The sequence below is a fragment of the Hemiscyllium ocellatum genome, chromosome 18 (genome assembly GCF_020745735.1).
Source record: "Hemiscyllium ocellatum isolate sHemOce1 chromosome 18, sHemOce1.pat.X.cur, whole genome shotgun sequence".
Classification (NCBI taxonomy): domain Eukaryota; kingdom Metazoa; phylum Chordata; class Chondrichthyes; order Orectolobiformes; family Hemiscylliidae; genus Hemiscyllium; species Hemiscyllium ocellatum.
Window position 1 is genome coordinate 49,189,378 of NC_083418.1, and position 23,612 is coordinate 49,212,989.

Here is a 23,612-nt window from a genome sequence, read left to right on the forward strand (position 1 = left end):
CAGCTTTCATTCACTGTTGGCAATTAATATTTTTCCCGTCACTGGGCACACAGCAGTTGGAAAAATGAAAGGTGAATCTCATCACTACATATATAGAAAATAAAGTTAAATAAAACTTCCTGCTAATTGAGGTTTCAGTGGGTCTGAGATACATGTGTTAAAACCTTACCATGCCAACTTATGAAATGAAAAGTTCAATCCAGGAAAACACCATAAAAATAGTCACAATAAAAGCATTTAGTTCACTGATGCCCTTTGGGGAAGGTGCTTTGCTGTGTTTACCTGTTTACATGTGCAGCAAGACTAAAAGCAATGGCATGGACTCGGTTATTCAAATTGCATAGCAGGTTATTCAATTGAGAAGAGCAGTTAGGAAAAGGTAACAAATTCTAGCCTGGCTAATTATACCCACATCCCAAGAAGAAAAAAGTAGTCAAATTTCCATTTCAAGTTCAAAAAGTTAAAAAAGTGTGCATTTCATGGAAGAAAACATTTAAAATGTCAAGAAAAGTGTTGAGAATGTAGAAGTAGCTGAACAGAAAACAAATAAACACTTTGGAAGAGAAAATACAGTACTATGTACAAATCACAACCATGTAGGATGCAAAATGGCAAAGTCAGAAATCACAAATTAAGAAGAAATTTTCCCATTCATGATAGACAGTACATTACAACGCATCTTGAACTGACCTTATCTATATTCTTAAATGGAAATTTGATTCAAAGAATGCATGAAAGTGGATATGCTCTAATACAAATTGCCAACCTTTTCTTAGCCATTCACTGGGAGCGTGCAACAGGCACAGTAAATATGACACCTAGAAATTTTTGTAGAGTCTTTCTTAATTTTCTTAAATTATGAATCCACGACGATTCAACTATTAAGCAATTCAGATCAAATGCTGACTAGAGAACTGACCATTAGTCAAATACATAAACCAAGGTTAACCTTTCAAAAACTATACCAAAATATTTATTTCACTGCCTACATATTATGCTATCAATTTCCACTGGGCTTGCCTGCAAGTTTGGTGATGCCATCGAGGAACACAATCTCCATAAAACCAGTGCAAAAAAAACCAAACAGATTTCAGGAAGGCAATTCAAAGATTTCTCATGTATACATTGATTTTAAAAAGTTCAATTTTCAGAAAAATGAAAGGAAGAAAGCAAAAGTACAACATACCATAAAAAGTATTCAGATCATAGGAATCAAAGTGACATTGTACTGTAATTAAAACTTAAACATTTTTGGACACATTGAATTGCCCACATTTTTAACAAAAAAGTGTTGAATATACAATGGCAGATGTTATGTATAGTACAGATTTTCCAACATAAAATACTACAACTGCTTCCATGAGACTTACACACCAAATGTGTAGATATGACAAGGTGAAGTCATATCAAATTTGAAGTCAAATTCAAATTTGTTTGAATTCATAAAAAGGACCATGAATGATAACCTTACCAGAATTCTGCAATCAGCTCATCTCAGATTGCATATTGGGTGTATGTACCATGAGCATTGGGTGGTACATAATACAAAAGAATTAAAGAATGGCTAATGCACAAGGTCATGGAGTTGTGTTGTTGCTGTTCATTCAGCCATTCCAGTTTTCTTACTTAAAAAGGTTTTTAAAAAAAAGGGCATTACCAAACCACTCATTTGACATAGCTGCTTTTCCTATTATATCTGGAAGAGTTAAGCACTTGAACGGAAGAGTATTTTGCCCACCATCAAATCATCTGTTAACCGCCACGAGTAAATGTTTTCCAATTAGTCAAATTGTGTGTAAAGCTCAGCATGGGCAATGCAGACCACCAAAATGAGGGAGAGATAGGGAGACAGACAGGGGTCCCAAATTAAAATGGTATTGGAAAGGGAAAAAGACACTCCACCTTTCTCAAAGCAGTGAGCACAATGCTGATCACCACATGCACCCTCTCTAAGAGCACAAGGGCACAAGCATAATATCTGCTATTTTATTAAAATATTTTAAACATGTAACAGATGTTACACAACAGTTCTAATTTGAGGAAATCACAAATGGAGCTGAAGGCAAAGCTGAAAAGAATCTCATTTATAGAGATTGGCAAGAATGCACAATTGGCGATACATTCCACACTGAACAATTAGAAATATTAGTGATCACAGACTGTGGGATTAAACCAAGTAGTCTGGAAGGCACAAAGCACAAGAGAGACTTCACAGGCTCGTCTCTGCTGTGACACTTGTGCTCAGCTTCTGAAGAGCAAGTGTAACACACTATCACAAGATTTCAACTTACTGACTCTGTTATTACACTTAACAGTTATTGTAAGAGCACTTCCTTTTCTTACAAATTTCAAGCATTTCAGATGTGCTTTAACTAGCATCAGCATTTTACATACTGCAAGTTCTCAGACAAGTTAGATTTAAACAGAAAAGCAGTCAAAAATCTTAAGTTCCACAATGTGGCAATAAATGCTTCAAATATGTTCTTTGAGTGACTACCCATTGTCAAAATATACATTATGATTTTCAAATACCAAATGCACAAGCTCCTAAACCTCTGATAGTCAGCTGTAGTTCCTGTGGAAGCAACAGATTCTCTGAGGGAGGGAAGAAGGGGGGGACAAATTGCAGCTGTTTCAAGGATACCATTGAGCAGAAATCTGTGAATCAGAAAATAATAAATTTGAAGAGTTGGAGGAGCTGACACATTGTGACTTTCAAGCAGTATGATATTCAGAGAATCTGAACAATCGAGGAACATGAATGAAGCTGGAAAGACACTAACCTTTCTCCTTCGAAAGCTATGTACAGTATACCCATGACATTCCAACAGAATGGCGATTGACTACAGCACAGAAGAATGACTTTTGCCCCTTGTGTTTCTACCAGCTCCGTGCAGGACTCCACCCTATTCCCTATTGTATGGCAATTTTTTTTTCCCCTTTAGGTGATAACCCAATTCTATTTAGAAACAGAACTGAATCTGCCTCCACTACACTCTCAATTAGTGTACTCACAGCACAAAACATTTTTTTTCTCATGTCATAATTACTACTTTTACCAATCATTGAGTGATGTCCTCTCGTTCACATTTCTTTACCAACTGGAGGTTCGTCCACATCTGCTCTCTCCAGACCATCATGATTTTGAAAGCTATCAAATTTCATCTTAACTCCCTTTTCAAGAGGCCTGAAGTCTCCGATCTACGTACATAACTGAAGATTTTCAGCCCTGGAAACACCCAAACTTTCTGCACTCTTTAATGTGTTCATATTCTTTCTAAGTGGAGCCTATGCGATAAGATAAAAGTCTGGGACCTTAATGCTACTTTAGATCCTCACTCCTCAGCCAGCTCACACTGTCTGCGAGCATTGGTGCTAAGTGTGGTTTCAGAGTCTGTGTCTGCTGACTTCTCAGCAGCCTCGATCATGTGCCTCAATGGTTAGTACAGCTGCCTCATAGACCCGGGGTTCGATCCGTGTCTCAGGTGACTGACAGTGTGGAGTTTGCACATTCTCTGTGTTTCCTCTGGGTGCTCCAGTTTCCTCCCACAATCAAAAAAAGTGCAGGTTAGGTGGATTGGCCATGCTAAATTGCCCATATAGTGTTAGGTGCACGAGTCAGGGGAATGTGTCAGGAAATGAGTCTGGGTGGGTTACTCTTCGGAGGGTTAGTGTGGACTGGTTGGGCCAAAGGGCCTGTTTCCACACTAAGGGAATCTAATCTGAAACCGTAAGATGCAACTGTAAGAGTAAGATGTAATATTGCATTTGAGTCTGAAACGGTTTTCTTTAAAAAAAAAACAGGTTTAGTATAATTTCTTTGCATTGATTGATGCTGTACAATTTAAGAAGCTCCATATCTCATGCAGTCCAACTGCTCTGTCCTGCCACCTGGAATGATTTGTGGAATAAGTAGTATGCGGATTTGAGGTTACAAACAGATCAGCCACGATCCCATTGAATGGTAGACTGCAGTTGAGGGCAGGCTTAATTATGGTTTTATTAAAATGTTACTATACTTCATAGATACATTTGGTTATTTACATGAATAGGAAAGGTTTGGAGTAATATGGGCCAGGAGCAAGCAGATAGGTTTGTTTAGTTTGGGGTTATGTTCGGCATGGACTGGTTGGACCGAAGGGTCTGTTTTTGTCTTGGATGACTGACTTAATGGCCTGCTCCTACTACTATTTTGTAGTAGTGTGTATTTCTCAACCCCTCTCCTTATTCACCCCATTGGGAATTCTACCCTTGATTTTACCTCTCCTCGTTTATCCCATCAAAATAAAACATTTCTCTATTGTCTGCATTAAATCGCATTGACCACTTTTCCTCACCTTCCACTTTCCTGGAGTATGTACTTTGAGATTTAAGACCATCCTCAAAAGTACACTAACTGCTATGTTGCGTAACATTTATAAATTTTGTACATTTAGCATCGATCATTGGGAACCCCACAAGGCGTCTTTATTCAGTCCAAACAACAACTAACCATTTACCTCAAATCCAAACAACAATCATGCGCCACTGTGCTGTTATAAATAGAAAACTACCTATAAACAAAGGAAACAAAATGCTGGTAAAAGTCAGCAGGTCTGGATTCAGTGGACAGAAATCAGAGGGAACATTTTGGGTTCAGTGACCCTTCTTCAGGAATACCGAAACTAAAAGTCTGAAAACAAAAAGACAAAATGCTGGCAAAACTCAACAGGTCTGGCAGCATCTGGAGGGAGAGAGTTAAATGTTTCAAGTTGGGTATGATCCTTCACTAGTTCTGAAGATTCAAAATGTTAACTCTTCCTCTCGGACGCTCCCACATCGGAGTTTTTGGCAGCATTTTCTCACTGTTTCAAAAATCCAGCATGTACAGTACTTTGATATTATTTGAGTGTTTAATTTATTGCCACTTCTCTTCCAGTCATGTCCACCTTGAAGTTCCACTGTTATCCTGACAAGATTTCCATGTTAATCTTTTGCCTTTTCACCTTCATTGCTTTCTACCCCCTCCTCCTGTCCTGACAAAGGACCACTGCTCTTTTCCTATCACACAACACCAGGTCATTGCCCAGATTCATTTGGAAGCACTAGCTTTAGGAACACTGCTCCTCCATCACGTTTCCTATCATTCAATTCAACCTTCATGTTGCTTTTAACTCAATTTTCTCAAAAGTCTATTATGAGTCACGTCATCAAGTGCTTTTTGGAGGTCTACCCACACTACAACTACATGACCACTTTCTACCCTTTCAGTTACCTCATCAATAAAAACCCAAAATTAGTCAAAAAAACTTGCCTTCAAGAAATCTGTGCTGGTATTCTTAATTAATCGTTTAGGCGAGTGACAATTTTAATCCCAATTTATCGTGTGGATGACAACCATAAAAACCCTTATCTAGAAGTCATACGATCCCACAGTATTGGTGGAACGAAACGCTTCTCAGTAAAGCAGACACTGATCATCCTCCAGCGTTTACACAAAGGTCTTTGCAATGAACACAAAACTCGCTCAAACATTCACGGTGCTAAAGGTGAACTTCTCTCCAGACACACAAAATTTACAGGAATATTTACCATGGTGCCCCAGACTAAAAACACAGAATAAGAACAGAAATTGTGGGAGAAACATCAGATCTGCCAGCATCTGTGGTGAGAAAGCAGAGTTAACGTTTCGAGTCCAGTGGCCCTTCACGGAATGGCCGAGTCTTCAGCAGTTTTTGTTGTTTCAAATTTCCAACATCCCCAGTTCTTTTTAAAGATGAATACGTGAAATTCAAAGTCTGATTTAATATTATGGCAATCGCTAACAGAAGGAAACTAAATTTAACCGAAACATCTCGCAGAATTCTTTCCATCAGTTAACTCGACCCAACTGTAACGCTGCTCGTCAGTAAATAATTTAAATAACGTTAGTGAAACATTCCACCTTTCAAAGCACCCCATCCAAAACATCAGCAAAAATCTCAGTTACAACACTGCTAAATATTCAAAGCGCGGACACAAACCGGGCTAATCGGTAAATATTGATTCTTCGCCACGATATTTGAAAATAAATCGTGCCAGTCCTGAATCATATCGAAACAGGAACAATGACAAATACATTACTCGGTTTAAAACGTGAATGAATGGATGGATGAATAAATAAGACTCAAACCAGGCAACTCAAAAAAAAAGCTGGCTTCAGAAATCAAAAAAGTGCCCGTACACAGAGCGGCGAGTTAGACCGTTACGGAGCCGCAAATGATCACACTTCAAGAGCCGCGCTGTCGAGCTCAACATCTGACATGGCACGTACTAATTCTACTGAATAAAAGACGCTGACTGCTTCTGTTTGATCAGAGACTCTCAGAAATCCTAATTCTGCCCCAGTGTGCACCTACAACAGACTCTGGAACTTTTACACACTATTCCATGCGTTTTCAGACTCAGTGAAAGTTTAAGTCCATCCACAAGACTGCACGAACACCTTTTTCTATTTACCTTAGAGTGCGGGCGCCTACCGTTAAGGGAACTGGCTGTGATTTGTTTTTTTTCTCTCCTTTTTTTAAAAAGAGAGCGGAGCTGTTGAGCGCGCTCCCACTCACCTCACACCTCAGCGCAGCGCCGAGCCGCCATCTTCCAGCGATCTCCGGTATCCACACATTGGCCGTCACTTCCGGGAATCAAGTCGAGGCTTTGGAAACGGGGGCCCTTTAAATGCGGGCTGGGCGGAGGGAAGCTCTTACGAGGGGTCGATCCCGGTGGAGGCTGAAAAAAGTGCAAAGACGGCGGTTACGGTAACAATGCGATCGAATGTCGAGTGACGCAACGTTCGGCCAGAACAATGGGAGGATGGAACGCTGGGGCACGCGACATTCTGTTGGAACGCCGAGAGGATTCCAATCGAATGCCGTGGGAAGGAAGTTGGGGGGTGGGGGAAGGTTGTCAATTCTCCCAAGGCAGCGTCCTGTCTGAACAATGGCAGGAATTCCGACCGCAGTCCCTCTGCAACACACTTTTCCGTGCAAGCATCCCAACAGTTTCTAGTTGTTCCTGTGATCCAGAACGCCTCGAGCTGCCATTGTGCAACACTAAAATCACCGGTCTCAAGATCATCGTTTTCGATACAGTTGATGAATGGCATTCTCATCCAGAACATTATAAAGTTCAGGATAGAATCAAATAGGGCACAAAAGGGATTTCAAGTAGGTTAACTGTACAGTTGAAGCTTTGAGTTCCCCAGTTCAAGTCGCAGAACCTTTTTCTGAATTGTTAATTGTTTTAGTATAAGCGATACTTTCTACAATTCATGAATTAATAAGAGTAAACACATAAAGCGATAAGATTACGAAAGCCGGGCATATTTTATGGTTTCACTACATTCATTGCAGATTTTGGGCATGGATTAAATTTTTGGAAAAGCTTATATACATTGTAACATAAAATGAAAGAGAGCGTCGGTATGTTTGTTATGTGACGTTAAAATAAAACAAATAGTGTTAAACCGGAACAAGGAGGGATCAGACTGTTGCAATCAGCTGCTGAAACCAGACTCGTGTGGTAAGAATCTTAACAAAGGTAAATAAAGAAACTCAGCAAGTCTGACAACATCTGTGGAGAGAGAAATAGAGTTAACGTTTCGAGTCCAAGGTGAATCTTTGGAACTAGTTTCATTTTCTGTTTTTAGCATCTTCAGTTGTTTTTTCCTAAAATAAAGATTGTCGTTTTATATCTTTAACAATAAGGACTTTGACTTTATTGACTCAAATGATCCATCAACAATTTCTAAGGCATCTTGAACAAATATCAAATTTCTATTTTTCTACATGTTGCTCCTTACGACTATCATCCCTAAACTTAATGTTAGTTTCCATCGGCACACTAAGGACCTCTCGCAACAACTTCCAGTGTCTCCACGGTTGTCAGATTGCATACCCAATATCAAAAAGCTGCAGAGCAGAAATATTCCAGAAATAAATATATTCTGTCTCCATCATAACCTCTGTTCCCCTGATTAGACACCATTTCTCCCTGATAGCTGTTTGAGACCAAGGTGGTTTGACCCCAAAATGAACTCTGTACCAAATATCAACTGGAGATTATCCAAATCTGTGCCCAGCTCAACTCATAAATCTGCAACATGACATCCTGACTCTTGTACTCAATTCCCCATCCAATGAAGGCTATATGCCTTCTTTACCACCCTAATTACTTGCGTGGTCACTTTCAGGGAGCTATGGACTTGAACCCCAAGATTACTCTGTACATTCAATGCTGTTCAGGGTCCTGTCATTAAATGCATACTTATCCTTAACAATTGATCTCCCAAAATACAGCACCTCACACTTATACCTGGATTAAACTCCATCTGCCATTGTTGTGCCCAGATCTGCCTATATTGCACTGTATCTTTTAACAACCTTCTACACTATCCACAACTGCATCAATCTTTGTACTGTCTGCAAACTTACTGACCCACTCATCTACATTTACATCCAAGTCATTTATGTATTTCACAAACAGCAGAGGTCCCAGTACAGATCCCTGCAGAACACCATTGGTCATGGACATCCAGTCTGAAAAGTGCTCTTCCACACCACCCTTCACCTTCTATGGGCAAGCCAATTCTAGAGGAGAAAGTGGGGACTGCAGATGCTGGAGATCAGTGTCGAGAGTGTGTTGCTGGGAAAGCACAGCAGGTCAGGCAGCATCCAAGGAGCTGGAGAATCAATGCTTCGGGCATAAGTCCTTCATCAGGAATGGTGTTCTCCTGGATCCCATGCATCCTAAGCTTCTGAATGAGCTTACCACAATGGACATTGTTGAAAGCCTTATTAAAATCCATGTAGATAACATCCACTGCTCTCCCCTCATTGATCATCTTTGTGAAGCTCCCTCAAAAAATGTAATCAAGTCAGTAAATTCTGACCTGCTCCACACAAAGCCATGCTGACTGTCCCTAATTAGGCTATGCTTTTCAAAATGTGCATAAATCCGAAAGAATTTTCTCCTATAGCTTCTTAACCACCAATGTGAAACTTACCAGTCTCCAGTAGCCTAGATTAACCCTATTTCCCTTCCTGAACAGAGATACAATATTACATACTCACCAGTCCTCTGGTCCTCCATGGTGAGCAAGGATTCAATGATCATGGTCAAAGCCCCAGCAATTTCCTCTCTTGCTTCTCTCAAAAACCTGGGGTAGATACCATCAGTCCTTAACAGTTATCCAAATCTTTGCTGCCTATCTGAATTTGAACCATGTTACATTTATCCATCACCACTCTGCCCATGGATATACACAGGCTCACAGTTGAATAATACCAAACCATTCTTCCCAAATTATGAGTAGAAAGTGAGAACTGCAGATGCTGGAGATCAGAGTCGACAATGTGGTGCTGGAAAAGCACAGCAGGTCAGGCAGCATCAAAGGAATCAACATTTCAGGCATAAGCCCTTCATCAGGAATGAGGCCTGTTGGCCGGGAGGCTCAGAGATAAATGGGAGAGGGTTTGGGCTAGGGGGAAGATAGTAGAGAATGCAGTAGGTAGATGAAGGTGAGTGAGAAGGTGATAGGTCAGAGAGAAGGGTGGAGCAAATAGATGGGAAAGGTCAGGAGGGTAGTGCTGAGTTGGAGGCTTGGGCCTGGGATAATGTGGGGGTAGGTGAAATGAAGAAACTGATGAAATTCACATCGATCCCCCGTGTTGCAGGGTCCCAAGGTGGAATCGGAGGCATTTTTCTCCAGGCATTCTGTGGTATGGATTTGGTGATGGAGGAGGCCAGGATCTGCATGTCCCTGATGGAGTGGGAGGGAGAGTTGAAGTGTTCAGTCACAGATGGTGGAGTTGGTTGGTGCAGTGTGCCAGAGATGTTCTCTGAAACGCTTCGCAAGGAGGCATCCTGTTTTCCCAATGTAGAGGTGACCACATCGGGTGCAACAGATACAGTAGATGACATTGGTGGAGGTACGGTAAATTTCTGTCAGATGTGGAAGGGTCCTTTGGGGCCTTGGATAGAGGTGAGTGGAGTGATGTGGGTACAGGTTTTGCACTTCCTGTGGTGGCAGGAGAAGGTGCCAGGAGTGGGGTGTGGGCAGTTGGGGAGGTGTGGACCTGACGAGGGATTCACAGAGGGAATGGTCTCTCCCGAACAGTGATAAGGGTGGGAAGGGAAATATATGTCTGGGGGTGGGGTCTGTTTGTGGGTGGCAGAAGTGGCGGAGGATGATGCAATGTATGTGGAGGTTGGAGGGATGAAAAGTGAGGACTGGGGCATTGGGATGGGTGGGGTTCAAGGGCAGTGGTGCGAGAAGTGGAGGAGATACATTGGATGGCATCGTTGACCATGTAGGAAAGGAAGTTGCAATCTTGGAAGAAGGAAGCCATCTGAGATTTTCTCAGGTGGAATTTGTTATCCTGGGAACAGATGCAGTGGCTGGGGAGGAATTGGGAATAAGGGATGGCATTTTTATAGGAGGTGGGATGGAAGGAGGTACACCTGTGGGAGACAGTGCGCTTGTAGTAGATGTCCGTGGTTAGTAGGTCACCTGAGATGAAGATGGTGAGGTCCAGGAAGGGGGAAGAGATGTCCGAGATGGTCCAGATGAATTTGAGGTCAGATTGAAGGTTTTGGTGAAGTTGTTACGTCCCTGTAATCCAAGATGGAGGACAGGAAAAATTTCTGGCTGTAAGAATTGCTCCATTTTTTGAGGTATTTTAGGTGTTGGAGGTGACTTCCTCGAATTCCAGGAGCAGCAATTATTGTTTTATATGCTGTTGCATTGTTTTGGAACTTTGAAAAAAAAGTCAAAACAACAGCAGAGCAGACAAAGGAAGTACATGGTGAGGACAGTACAGGAGAGAGAGAAAGAGAGAGAGAGAGAGAGAACCTGCACAGTTACCGTCTTTGCTGTTTGAATTCATGTATCGCTGGACATCAGAGTGCATCTGGGAAAATTAACGAACAGTGAAATTCACAACTAATCTTGGAGGATACTGGTGGGCGAAGTTCACAGCACAGAATCAGATAAATTAATTGCTGTTTTAAGTCTGTCCAAGAGAAAGGCTGCAGTAGTGAGTAGAGTGGATTCTTTCTTGATTATATGTTTTTGGAGATAAGTCTCTTGATTAAACTTAAAATATAAGCCATAGCTATTAATTTAACCTGGGGCAGTGTTTGTAGAGGAATAAGATGGTGTTATTTTCTGGGTCTGCAGATTGTGAAGGAGCAAAAATGGCCTTTGCAGTGATACGTACTCCTTGTCAGATGTGGGAGTTTAAAGAGAATTTAAGGGTTACTGCGGATTATATCTGCCATAAATGCTGTTGGATGCAAATCTTATCAGATCGAGTGGATCAGTTGGAGAGACAATAGAAGCGATGAGGAATTTGCAACAGCAACAGTATGTGATGGATGCAGTTATAGGAAGGGGGGAAAGTCTCAGATACAGTCACATAGATGGGTTAACTCCAGGAAGGGTGAGAGAGGTTGGCACCTAGGGCAGGAATCTTTTGTGGATATACCCATTTCAAACAGGTATGTTGTTTTGGAAAATGTAGGGGGTGATGGATTCTCAGGGAACGTAGCACTGACAGCCAAGTTTCTGGTATTGAGACTGACAATAAGGCAACAAGGGGCATGTTGGATTCCAAGAGATCAATTGTGTAGGGGATTCTGTAGTCAGAGGTACAGACAGACGTTTCTGTGGCCAGCAGAAAAAAAGCAGAATGGTGTGTTGTTTCCCTAGTGCCAGGATCAAGGATGTCTCAGAGAGGGTGCAGAATGTTCGCATGGGGGAGAGGGGCCAGCAGGACATCATTGTCCACATTGCAACCAACGACATTGGAAGGGAAAAGGTTGAGATTCTGAAGGGAGATTACAGAGAGTTAGGCAGAAATTTAAAAAGGAGGTCCTCAAGAGGAGTAATACCTGGATTACTCTAGTGCTACGAACTAGTGAGGGCAAGAATAGGAGGATAGAGCAGATGAATGCATGGCTGAGGAGCTGGTGGATGGGAGAAGGATTCACATTTTTTGATCATTGGAATCTCTTTTGAGGTAGAAGTGACCTGTACAAGAAGGACGGATTGCACCTAAATTGGAAGGGGACTAATATACTGGCAGGAAAATTTGCTAGAACTGCTTGGGAGGATTTAAACTAGTAAGGTGGGGGGAGTGGGACCCAGGAAGATAGTGAGGAAAGAGATCGTTTTGCGAAGGGTACAGCTGAGAACAGAAGTGAGTCAAACAGTCAGACCAGGCAGGGACAAGGTAGGACTAATAAATTAAACTGCATTTATTTCAATGCAAGGAGCCTAACAGGGAAGGCAGATAAACCCAGGGCATGGTTAAGAATATGGGACTGGGATATCATATCAATTACGAAAACATGGCTCAGGGGTGGGCAAGACTGGCAGCTTAATGTTCCAGGATACAAATGCTACAGGAAGGATAGAAAGTGGGGCAAGAGAGGAGGGGGAGTGTCATTTTTGATAAGGGATAGCATTACAGCTGTGCTGAGGGAGGATATTCCCAGAAATACATCCAGGGAAGTTATTTGGGTGGAACTGAGAAATAAGAAAGGGATGATCACCTTATTGGGATTGTATTATAGACCCCCCAATAGTCAGAGGGAAATTGAGAAACAAACTTGTAAGGAAATCTCAGCTATCTGTAAGAATAATAGGGTAGTTATGGTAGGGGATTTTAACTTTCCAAACATCGACTGGGACTGCCATAGTGTTAAAGGTTTAGATGGAGAGGAATTTCTTAAGTGTGTACAAGACAATTTTCTGATTCAGTATGTGGATGTACTTACTAGAGAAGATACAAAACATGACCTACTCTTGGGAAATAAGGCAGGTCAGGTGACTGAGGTGTCAGTGGGTGAACACTTTGGGGCTAGCAACCATAATTCTATTTGTTTTAAAATAGTGATGGAAACGGATAGACCAGATTAAAAGTTGAAGTCCTAAATTGGAGAAAGGCCGATTTTGACGGTATTAGGCAAGAACTTTCGAAAGCTGATTGGAGGCGGATGTTTGCAGGTAAAGGGACTGCTGGGAAATGGGAAACCTTCAGAAGTGAGATAAGAATCCAGAGAAAGTACATTCCTGTCAGGGTGAAAGGGAAAGCTGCCAGGTGTAGGGAATGCTGGATGACTAAAGAAATTGAGGGTTTGGTTAAGAAGGAGAAGGAAGCATATGTCAGGTATAGACAGGATAGATCGAGTGAATCCTTAGAAGAGTATAAAGAAAGTAGGAGTATACTTAAGAGGGAAATCAGGAGGGCAAAACAAGGACATGAGATAGCTTTGACAAATAGAATTAAGGAGAATCCAAGGGGTCTTTACAAATATATTAAGGACAAAAGGGTAACTAGGGAGAGAATAGGGCCTCTCAAAGATCAGCAAGGCAGCCTTTGTGTGGAGCCACAGAAAATGGGGGAGACACTAAATGAATATTTTGCATCAGTACTTACTGTGAAAAAGGATATGGAAGATGTAGACTGTAGGGAAATAAATGACGACTTTTGCAAAATGGTCAGATTACAGAGGAGGAAGTGCTGGATGTCTTGAAACGGTTAAAAGTGGATAAATCCCCAGGACCTGATCAGGTGTACCTGAGAACTCTGTAGGAAGCAGAGAAGTGATTGCTGGGCCTCTTCCTGACATATTTGTATCATCGATAGTCACAGGTGAGGTGCTGGAAAACTGGAGGTTGGCAAATGTGGTGCCACTGTTTAAGGAGGGCGGTAAAGACAAGCCAGGGAACTATAGACCAGTGAGCCTGACCTCGGTGGTGGGCAAGTTGTTGGAGGGAATCCTGAGGGACAGGATGTACATGTATTTGGAAAGGCAAGGACTGATTCGGGATAGTCAACATGGATTTATGCATGGGAAATCATGTCTCACAAACTTGATTGAGTTTTTTGAAGAAGTAACAAAGAAGATTGATGAGGGCAGAGCAGTAGATGTGATCTATATGGACTTCAGTAAGGCATTTGACAAGGTTCCCCATGGAAGACTGAATAGCAAGTTTAAATCTCACGGCATACAGGGAGAACTAGCCATTTGGATACAGAACTGGCTTAAAGTTAGAAGACAGAGGGTGGTGGTGGAGGGCTGTTTTCAGACTGGAGGCCTGTGGCCTGTGGAGTGCCACAAGGATTGGTGCTGGGTCCTCTAAGTTTTGTCATTTTCATACATGATTTGGATGTGAGCCTGAGAGGTAGAGTTAGTAAGTTTTCAGATGACACCAAAATTAGAGGTATAGTGGACAGCGAAGAGGGTTTCCCCAGATTACAGCGGGATCTGGACCAGATGGGCCAATGGGCTGAGAAGTGGCAGATGGAGTTTAATTCAGATAAATGCGAGGTGCTGCATTTTGGGAAAGCAAATCTTAGCAGGACTTATATACTTAATGCTAAGGTCCTAGGGAGTGTTGCTAAACAAAGAGACCTAGGAGTGCAGGTTCATAGCTCTTTGAAAGTGGAGTCACAGGTAGATAGGATAGCGAAGAAGGCGTTTGGTATGCTTTCCTTTACTGGTCAGAGTATTGAGTACAGGAGTTGGGACGTCATGTTACTACTGTACAGGACATTGGTTAAGCCACTGTTGGAATATTGCATGCAATTCTGGTCTCTTTCCTATCAGAAAGATGTTGTGAAACTTGAAAGGGTTCAGAAAAGATTTACAAGGATGTTGCCAGGGTTGGAGGATCTGAGCTACAGGGAGAGGCTGAATAGGCTGGGGCTGTTTTCTCTGGAGCGTCGGAGGCTATGGGGTGACCTTATAGAGGTTTACAAAATTATTAGGGGCATGGATAGGATAAATAGACAAAGTCTTTTCCCTGGGGTCGGGGAGTCCAGAACTAGAGGGCGTAGGTTAGGGTGAGAGGGGAAAGATATAAAACAGACCTAAGGGGCAACCTTTTCATTCAGAGGGTGGTACGTGTATGGAATGAGCTGCCAGAGGATGTGGTGGACGCTGGTACAATTGCAACATTTAAAAGGCATCTGGATCGGTATATGAATAGGAAGGGTTTGGAGGGATATGGGCCAGGTGCTGGCAGGTGGGACTAGATTGGGTTGGGATTTCTGGTCGGCATGGACGTGTTGGACCGAAGGGTCTGTTTCCATGCTGTACATCTCTATGACTCTATAATTCTATAACTTCTATCAAAATAAAATTACCCTGAATATTTTTATTTCGGTAGTTGGTTCTGTTTCCATATGCTGTTCAAGTCAGTAATTTTTAAAATCTAGTTTCTGATTTTAAACAATACATTGATATAATAAAATATTCTAAGCCACCTCCTTAAGAACAAAGAGAAAAACAGAAGTAATATTATGAATTCACAAAAGGTCCTCTAATAGCAACGTCTTTGGCAAAATTTAAGCAATACAATTTAACCATCTTGGTTACTAGACATCACACATAATATATTACAAAGAAAAAGAGAAAACATATGTTTTGAGGAACATTGCTGCTTTTTGAACCATAATGAAGTAGAATACTGGGCTACTTTATAGAGTCATAGAGATGTACAGCATGGAAACCGACCCTTCGGTCCAACCCGTCCATGCCGACCAAATATCCCAACCCAATCTAGTCCCACCTGCCAGCACCCGGCCCATATCCCACCAAACCCTTCCTATTCAGACACCCATCTGGAAGCCTTTTAAATGTTGCAATTGTACCAGCCTCCACCACTTCATCTGGCAGCTCATTCCATACACGTACCACCCTCTGTGTGAAAACGTTGCCGCTTAGGTCCCTTCTATATCTTTCCCCGCTCACCCTAAACCTATGCCCTCTAGTTCTGGACTCCTCTAACTCAGGGAAAAGACTTTGTTTATTTATCCTATCCATGCCCCTCATAATTTTGTAAACCTCGATAAGGTCACCCCCTCAGCCTCCGATGCTCCAGAGGAAACAGCCCCAGCCTGTTCAGTCCCTCCCTATAGCTCAAATCCTTCAACCCTGGCAACATCCTTGTAAACCTTTTGTGAACCCTTTCAAGTTTCACAACATCTTTCCAAGAGAAAGTAGACCAGAAATGCACACATATTCCAACAGTGGCCTAACCAATGTCCTGTACAGCCGCAACATGACCTTCAATTCCTGTACTCAATACTCTGACTAATAAAGGAGAGCATACCAAATGCCTTCTTGACTATCCTATCTACCTGTGACTCCACTTTCAAGGAGCTATGAACCTGTACTCCAAGGTCTCTTTGTTCAGCAACACTCCCTAGAAACTTACCATTAAGTGTATAAGTCCTGCTAAGATTTGCTTTCCCAAAATGCAGCACCTCACATTTATCTGAATTAAACTCCATCTGCAACTTCTCAGCCCATTGGCCCATCTGAGGTAACCTCCTTCGCTGTCCACTACACCTCCAATTTTGGTGTCATCTGCAAACTTACTAACTCACATCCAAATCATTTATATAAATGACAAAAAGTAGAGGACCCAGCACTGATTCTGTGGCACTCCACTGGTCACAAGCCTCCAGTCTGAAAAACAACCGTCCACCACCACGCTCTGTCTTCTACCTTTGAGCCAGTTCTGTATCCAAATGGTCAGTTCTCCCTGTATTCCATGAGATCTAACCTTTACTCATCAGTCTCCCATGGGGAACCTTGTCGAACGCCTTATTGAAGTCCATATAGATCACATCTACCGCTCTGCCCTCATCAATCCTCTTCCTCAAAAAACTCAATCAAGTTTGTGAGACATGATTTCCCACGTACAAAGCCATGTTGACTATCCCTAATCAGTCCTTGCCTTTCCAAATACATGTACATCCTGTCCCTCAGGATTCCCTCCAACAACTTGACCACCACTGAGGTCAGGCTCATTGGTCTATAGTTTCCTGGCTTGTCCTTACTACTCTTCTTAAACAGTGGCACCACGTTAGCCAACCTCTATTCTTCTGGCACCTCACCTGTGACTATTAATGATACAAATATCTCAGCAAGAGGCCCAGCAATCACTTCTCTGGCTTCTCACAGAGTTCTAGGGTACACCTGATCAGGTCCTGGGGACTTATCCACCTTTATGCGTTTTATGATATCCAACACTTCCTCCTCCGTAATATATATATTTTGTAAGGTGTCACCATCTATTTCACTACTTTCTATATCTTCCATATCCTTTCCACAGTAAATACTGATGCAAAATACTCGTTTAGTATCTCCCCCATTTTCTGCGGCTCCACACAAAGGCTGTCTTGCTGATCTTTGAGGGGCCCTATTCTCTCCAGAGTTATCCTTTTGTCCTTACTGTATTTGCAAAATTCCCTTTGGATTCTGCTTAACTCTATTTGCCAAAGCTATCTCATGTCCGCTTTTTGCCCTCCTGATATCCCTCTTAAGTATACTCCTATTGCCTTTATACTCTTCTAAGGATTCACTGGATCTATCCTGTCGATCCCTTACATATGCTTCCTTCTTTTTCTTAACCGAACACTCAATTTCTTCAGTCATCCAGCATTCCCTCTGTCTACCAGCCTTTCCTTTCACCCTAACAGGAATATACTTTCTCTGGATTCTCGTTATCTCATTTCTGAAGGCTTCCCATTTTCCAGGCATCCCTTTACCTGCGAATATCTGCCACCAGTCAGCTTTTGAAAGCTCTTGCCTAATACCATCAAAATTGGCCTTTCTCCAATTTAGAACTTCAACTTTTAGATCAGGTGTATCCTTTTCCATCAGTATTTTATTATTCTTGTAATTTTTGCATTTGGTATTCCCTGGTGTCAAGTAGTTTTTTCTACTCTGTTGCAATAATGCTTTCTTTGTTGCACTTTTGTGAAGCAATCTCCAGTGTATCAATTATATTTTTTTTCCACTTCTCATACAGCAATGAATCTATCCCAGTTTGGCAAGATTACCAGGTTAATGTTAATTTACTCTCAGTTGTATACTGTACACCTCAGTCTTACAAACAGTTGAGAGCTTGGTAATTCTATCACTGAGATTTTTGAGTGATGAACTAAACAAGCTTGAAATCCATTGAGATGTCTTCAGATTGAATGTGAAATGAAAACTTTGATACAAGTGAAACATTACTGCATAAGTTATCACAATTGGAGTGGAGTAGAATATGACATTGTGATCCAAATTGAGGTCTACCACAGATACTTTCTTGAGTTTCAAGAAATGAATGGATTTTACAACTTTCTTTTTGTGGGACAACACATGAGCAAAACACTGAATTTATTAAAAAAACACAGTGACAGGGCAAAGCCAGAGAAGCTTACAGTAATTAACTGAAGGTTTCATGAAGCAACAATTGAAAATGCTGGGAACAGATTTTGTGAAGTAACAAAGATTGTGTCCATGTGAATTAAGTAAAGAAATTGGCTGTTAGGCCAAATGAGGCATGAATTTCCACATGAAAATCATCTAATCAGACAAACACGATGAAGATCAACCCAACAAAACAAACAGGAAAAAGAAAACATATGGAGTAAGATTGAGGCATAGTCTGAGTTTAACAACTATAGATCATAATGTTGAATCCAGACAGTTGTAGAGTGCCAAGCCGAAAGATAAAGTCTTGTTCCCAACCTTGTGTTGAGCTTCCTGAGAATATTGTAGCAGACACAAACATCAGCCTATGGGAGCTAGTTTGAGACTAAATCAAACAAACAACTGCGAAACAGTCATCAATCTGTATATAGTTTTCCCAATGTAGAAATCAGTATGAGAGTGAATAGAGTGCAATAAATTGAGAGGAATGCATATAAATCACTGCTTTATTTTGAAGGAGTATTTGGTGGTTGCATAATGTAGGTGCTGGAGAAATGGCGGAAGGTGATCCATTGAACATAAACACAGATGGGGTGAAAGATAAGAATGAAGGGATCATTCTTTTGTTTGGGAGAGTGTGGGGAGGGAGTGGGTGGGGTTACAGAAATAGATGAGAGCAGAGGTTAGTGAAATGGATTCTACACATTGGATGGTCTTGTCAAGTATACTGGTTGGGAACCTTCTGTTGAGGAAAAAAGGAAAATTTTGAAAAGTGATGGATCATCACAACACATGCAATGACAAAACTTGGAGAATAAAATGGAGGCTTCACACGAAATATGCTGTGAGGAAGCATATGGAAGTTCATCTGTACTATCTCATATGTATTTTCATGGCCCAGAAACACAATAATAGCATTCTATATGATTGGGCCCAGATGTTTCTTGATTTTAATACTGGTGCTTCTTTAATCTCTTCAAAGAAGATCAGAGTAAACACTTGTTAAGGAAAGCTTGATGTAAATTATTAAGCTGCTTTTTTTCACATTGAATGATTCCATAGAGAACCACAGTCTGGTCAGCCAGATGTGGTCACAATTGATGGGATTTACCTTTGCATAGTGTGGGATTATGTTCAAACAACTACCAAAATTGTTGAGTGGTGAAATAACCTCTTTTATTCATGACTTGGAGGTGCTGGTATTAGACTGGGGTGGACAAAGTTAAAAATCACACAACACCAGGTTATAGTCCAACAGGTTTATTTGAAAGCACTAGCTTTTGGAGCACCTCTGAACAGGTATGTAAATGTTTTTGACATCCACTGTCTAAGTTTGCATATGAAACATTATCTCTTGTTTTTCTGAAGAAGGAGCAGCTGTCCAAAAGTTAGTGATACTAATTGGGGAAACTGTTTAGTGTTCTGCAATCTGTTCAGATCCTGGAGAAGATTGGTAAAGGCTGATTAAATTTATAAACTTTTGTGGAGACGTGATGAGGATGGTATTATTTATGATATTCACACCTATGCAGAGATAGTTTTTGATGTAGAATTAGGCCTGGTAAGTTTAAGGTGAATGGGCTTGGAACTATTGCTTTAATATTAGTCTATCTTGCAACTGTAAAATATACTACAGAGCTGCAGCTTTATGTATGAATGAATGAATGAAACCGTGTTATAGTAAATAATGGGATGCTAATGGGTTATGAATGAATGAACAGGAATCTGGTATTAATGAATATAATGAGCTGGTGAGTGAGTCAATAAAGATAACCCATAACGTAATATCTCACAATAGTGAAACAAAAACATCGTATGATTCTTCACTTTATCAAATCTCTTCCAAGAAAGACGGCAAAATATGGAATGGAGGGGGCTTTAAATATAAATTCTGAAATGTATAAACATAGAAAATGTACTCCTACCCGTTAGATACTTATAAGGAATACTCTTGCTTCCAATAGGGATGATATCGATATCACCTTCTCTGTGTCCAGGGAAGTGGATTTTAGACAACTCACCTATCACCTGAGATTATGTTAAACATTAGGTCTTCAGTGATGACATAGTTTTAATTGGTTACTTATTTTTCAGAATAGCTACAATAATTGACCAGATACAGTTTTCCAATGGTCAAAGCAATTGCTCATTTTCTGTGGTACTGAATGTTATGTTCCATCTTTGATACTTAGTTTTGCTGTTACAACTGATCTGAACTGGGTGATAATAACAAAGTTACAATTGAGCTCAACCATCCTATGACCAGCAAGCAAAAATAATCCAAAATTTCCATTTAAATTTACTGTTGACGTCTACTGAAAAATGATAGATTTAAGGTTGAGAATAAGACTGAATAAACATTTGACAGACATGCATTTACAGTGTGTTGTTCACAACATCAGAATGACCCAAAGTATATTATAGGTAAAAACAATGACTGCAGATGCTGGAAACCAGATTCTGGATTAGTGGTGCTGGATGAGCACAGCAGTTCAGGCAGCATTCGAGGAGCAGTAAAATCGACGTTTTGGGCAAAAGCCCTTCATTATTCCTGATGAAGTGCTTTTGCCAGAAACGTCGATTTTACTGCGCCTCGGATGCTGCCTGAACTGCTGTGCTCTTCCAGCACCACTAATCCAGAACAAAGTATCGTATAGTCAGTTAAGTACTTTTTGAAATGTGATCACTGTTCTAAGATCTGCTGAGTTTCTCCAACATATTCTGTGTTATTTTATTTCAGATCTGCAGTTGCTGTACCAGTTTGCTTTCATTTTAGTATTTAATGGTTTCCTGGTTAAATGTACATACTTGTTTCCTTGGTCCAATCTAAAGTCAGGTAACTGAAGGAGTAATACCCATCATACATTTGATGGAGCAAACAGGCTCCTTAGTGCTGCAAGTGATCCTAATTTGCTTCACTGCTACACTGTGGTTGAGGAAAGTAAAATTCATACAGGACTTTTCAGCCAAATAACTATCTAGTGACCTCTCCTGGAGGGAAAACAGGGTGATGTTCATTATAGTCACACATTGCACATGCATTCATCTTTTGGCAAATATAAGATTAGAATGGGTTTTGGGTTTAATAGCGATGGAAGTAGATGTTTTATACAGTTTCTTCTTAGGTGAAATCATTAGAATATCTTTTAAGTTTGTAAAGTTGAAAATGAAGCAGTGTATAAATCTAATTAAAACAGATGGAGCACTTAAGAGAGATCTTAACAATTGGAATGAAAAGCAACTGAAAATCTTGGAGAGCATAAGAAGGCATTTCAAAACATTATCAGTCTTTGATGAAATTGTTTACAGTTGTTCTTGATTGATACTATAACCTAAATAATACTGATATCAGAAACCACGGTATGTTCTTTATTTCACTGAGCAAAATGAAGTTACATGTTCAGATGAACTAAGTGATTCTGATCATAACTCTGGTTCCCTATGTGTTCATTCATTGTGAAATAAAGCAGTTTAATAATGTGCACAATGCCTTCCTTGATCACATTGTGTTCACACTGATCTCCTTTGAAGAGATTAACTGTGAAGGACAAAACAATATAACTTACGGGAAAGGAACACATTGTGCAGGAATGGGTAGCACAACACTGTTTGATGATTGAATGAGAAGTGGTATTTAAGATTTGATGGACTCGTGGTTACTCCACCTGCTGTCATCCCCATAAATAGACATTGCCACAAACTTTCAGGGAGAAGTTTCAGATCATCCACGACTGTCATTGTATTTGGGGGCCTTTACTAATCCTTACAGTATTACATCTGCTGCCCCAGACAATGAAAACAGACATTCACTGTCATTGCCAGAGCCTAGAGAAATGGTTGATGCCATTAGCAAGTGATCTTGTAGATGAGTAGACAATACTGAGTCTCCTTCACACTCATGTCTTCTTTCTTCACATGCACTTATGTTTAGGTTTCTCCAACTTGTTGTTTGCTTGTTTACTTGTTTATTCACATTTTTACTGTACTTTTCTACGTGCTACTATAACCTATCTGAAATGGTACAGCTTCTTGGTGACTGAACATTTGCAAAAAAGTAAGATCTTGTCACCACCATTTGTACTGCAGTTGGTATTCCCAAAGAGATCACTTGGGATGCTTGGCTAAACATGGGTGGGAATTTTAAAACTGAGGCAGTTTTTGTTTTTTTTTAAAACAGGTATTTTTATTTAAAAAAGAAAACTTAAGATTTTTTTTACAAAATTACAAAAGTAATGCAAACAAGTAGAAGCACCAATATAAAATTAAATAAATAAGAAAAAAAACCAAAAAAAGGGGGAAAAAACCAGCTAACTACTAATCTATCCTACAAACAACCAAAACAAAAAATGGGATATCATACATTACTATCAGCAAACTACAAAATAATTAAATAACTAGATACATGCTCAAAATAGATTTATTTCAAGTCATAACAAAACCAGTATTTATATGGAATTCCTCCTCCCAGGGGTCCCCGAACCAGCCAGAACCATTATCACAGCTAAACAAAAACCCTGGACAGTACAGCCAAAATATCTGTGTCGATATAGTTCAAAAAGGGCTTCCATGTTTTATAAAATAATTTCGTTTTTTGGTGCACCATATTTGTGAGGAAGTCAATGGGGATATATTCCACGACTATCCTTTGCCAGTTCGAAAGTCCTGGGGGACCCTCAGCTACCCAATTCACCAAAATATTTTCCTTGCACAAAAGGAGAGAATGGTAAATAATTTCCTCCCGTACACATCCAGGGAAGAAAAATCTGAAGAGCCCAAAAGTAGGGACACTGGATCCAATCTAATCTCTGTACCCAAGATCTCTGTCAAGGCATTTGCTACTATATTCCAATACCTGCGGATCTTATGGCACGTCCACAGACAATGCGTGAGAGTGCCAACTTCTATTTTACATTTCGGACACATTGGGGATGCTCCTGCCTTGAATTTTGCGAGTCGTTCAGGTGCCATATGAGCCCTGTGCAGTACCTTTAATTAAATAGCTGAGTTCTATTACAAATAGAGATCTTTCTGGCATTTTCCCAGATGTCCTCCCATATTTCTAAAGAAATTTCCAACCTTAATTATTGATTCCAAGCTTTATATAATTGTTCCATGTCCTTCGATACCTTCTTATATAATGACTGATAAAGAGTACTGACCGAGGGCAGCCCCATCGGCCATAGCACTCTCCTTTCCCTATCTGATTTGTAGGGATTAACTATCAATGTGGTCTTCTTTTGTATAAAGTCTCGTATTTGGAAATACTGAAAGAGGTCCCTGTTAGGCAGTCCAAACTTGCGGTGCAACTGCTCAAAAGGGCATAATAACCTCCCCATCGAACAGGTCTCCCAAGCAAGAGATACCTCTTGACTTCC

The 23,612-nt window shown here is 40.7% G+C and overlaps 1 protein-coding gene across 6 annotated transcripts in view; it reads right to left on the bottom strand.

Moving 5' to 3' along the window:
* The window catches only part of pik3c2a (phosphatidylinositol-4-phosphate 3-kinase, catalytic subunit type 2 alpha), a 164,926-nt gene that overhangs the window by 131,012 nt on the left and 10,302 nt on the right, over positions 1-23,612 (bottom strand). For 5 of the 6 annotated variants that reach the window (XM_060838947.1, XM_060838949.1, XM_060838948.1 and 2 more), the window contains exon 2: positions 6,582-6,744. The exons of the other annotated variant lie outside the window; for it this stretch is intronic. The gene's annotated coding sequence lies outside the window, so the exon portion shown is untranslated. The remainder of the gene's footprint in view (positions 1-6,581; positions 6,745-23,612) is intronic. 6 annotated transcript variants of the gene reach the window in all.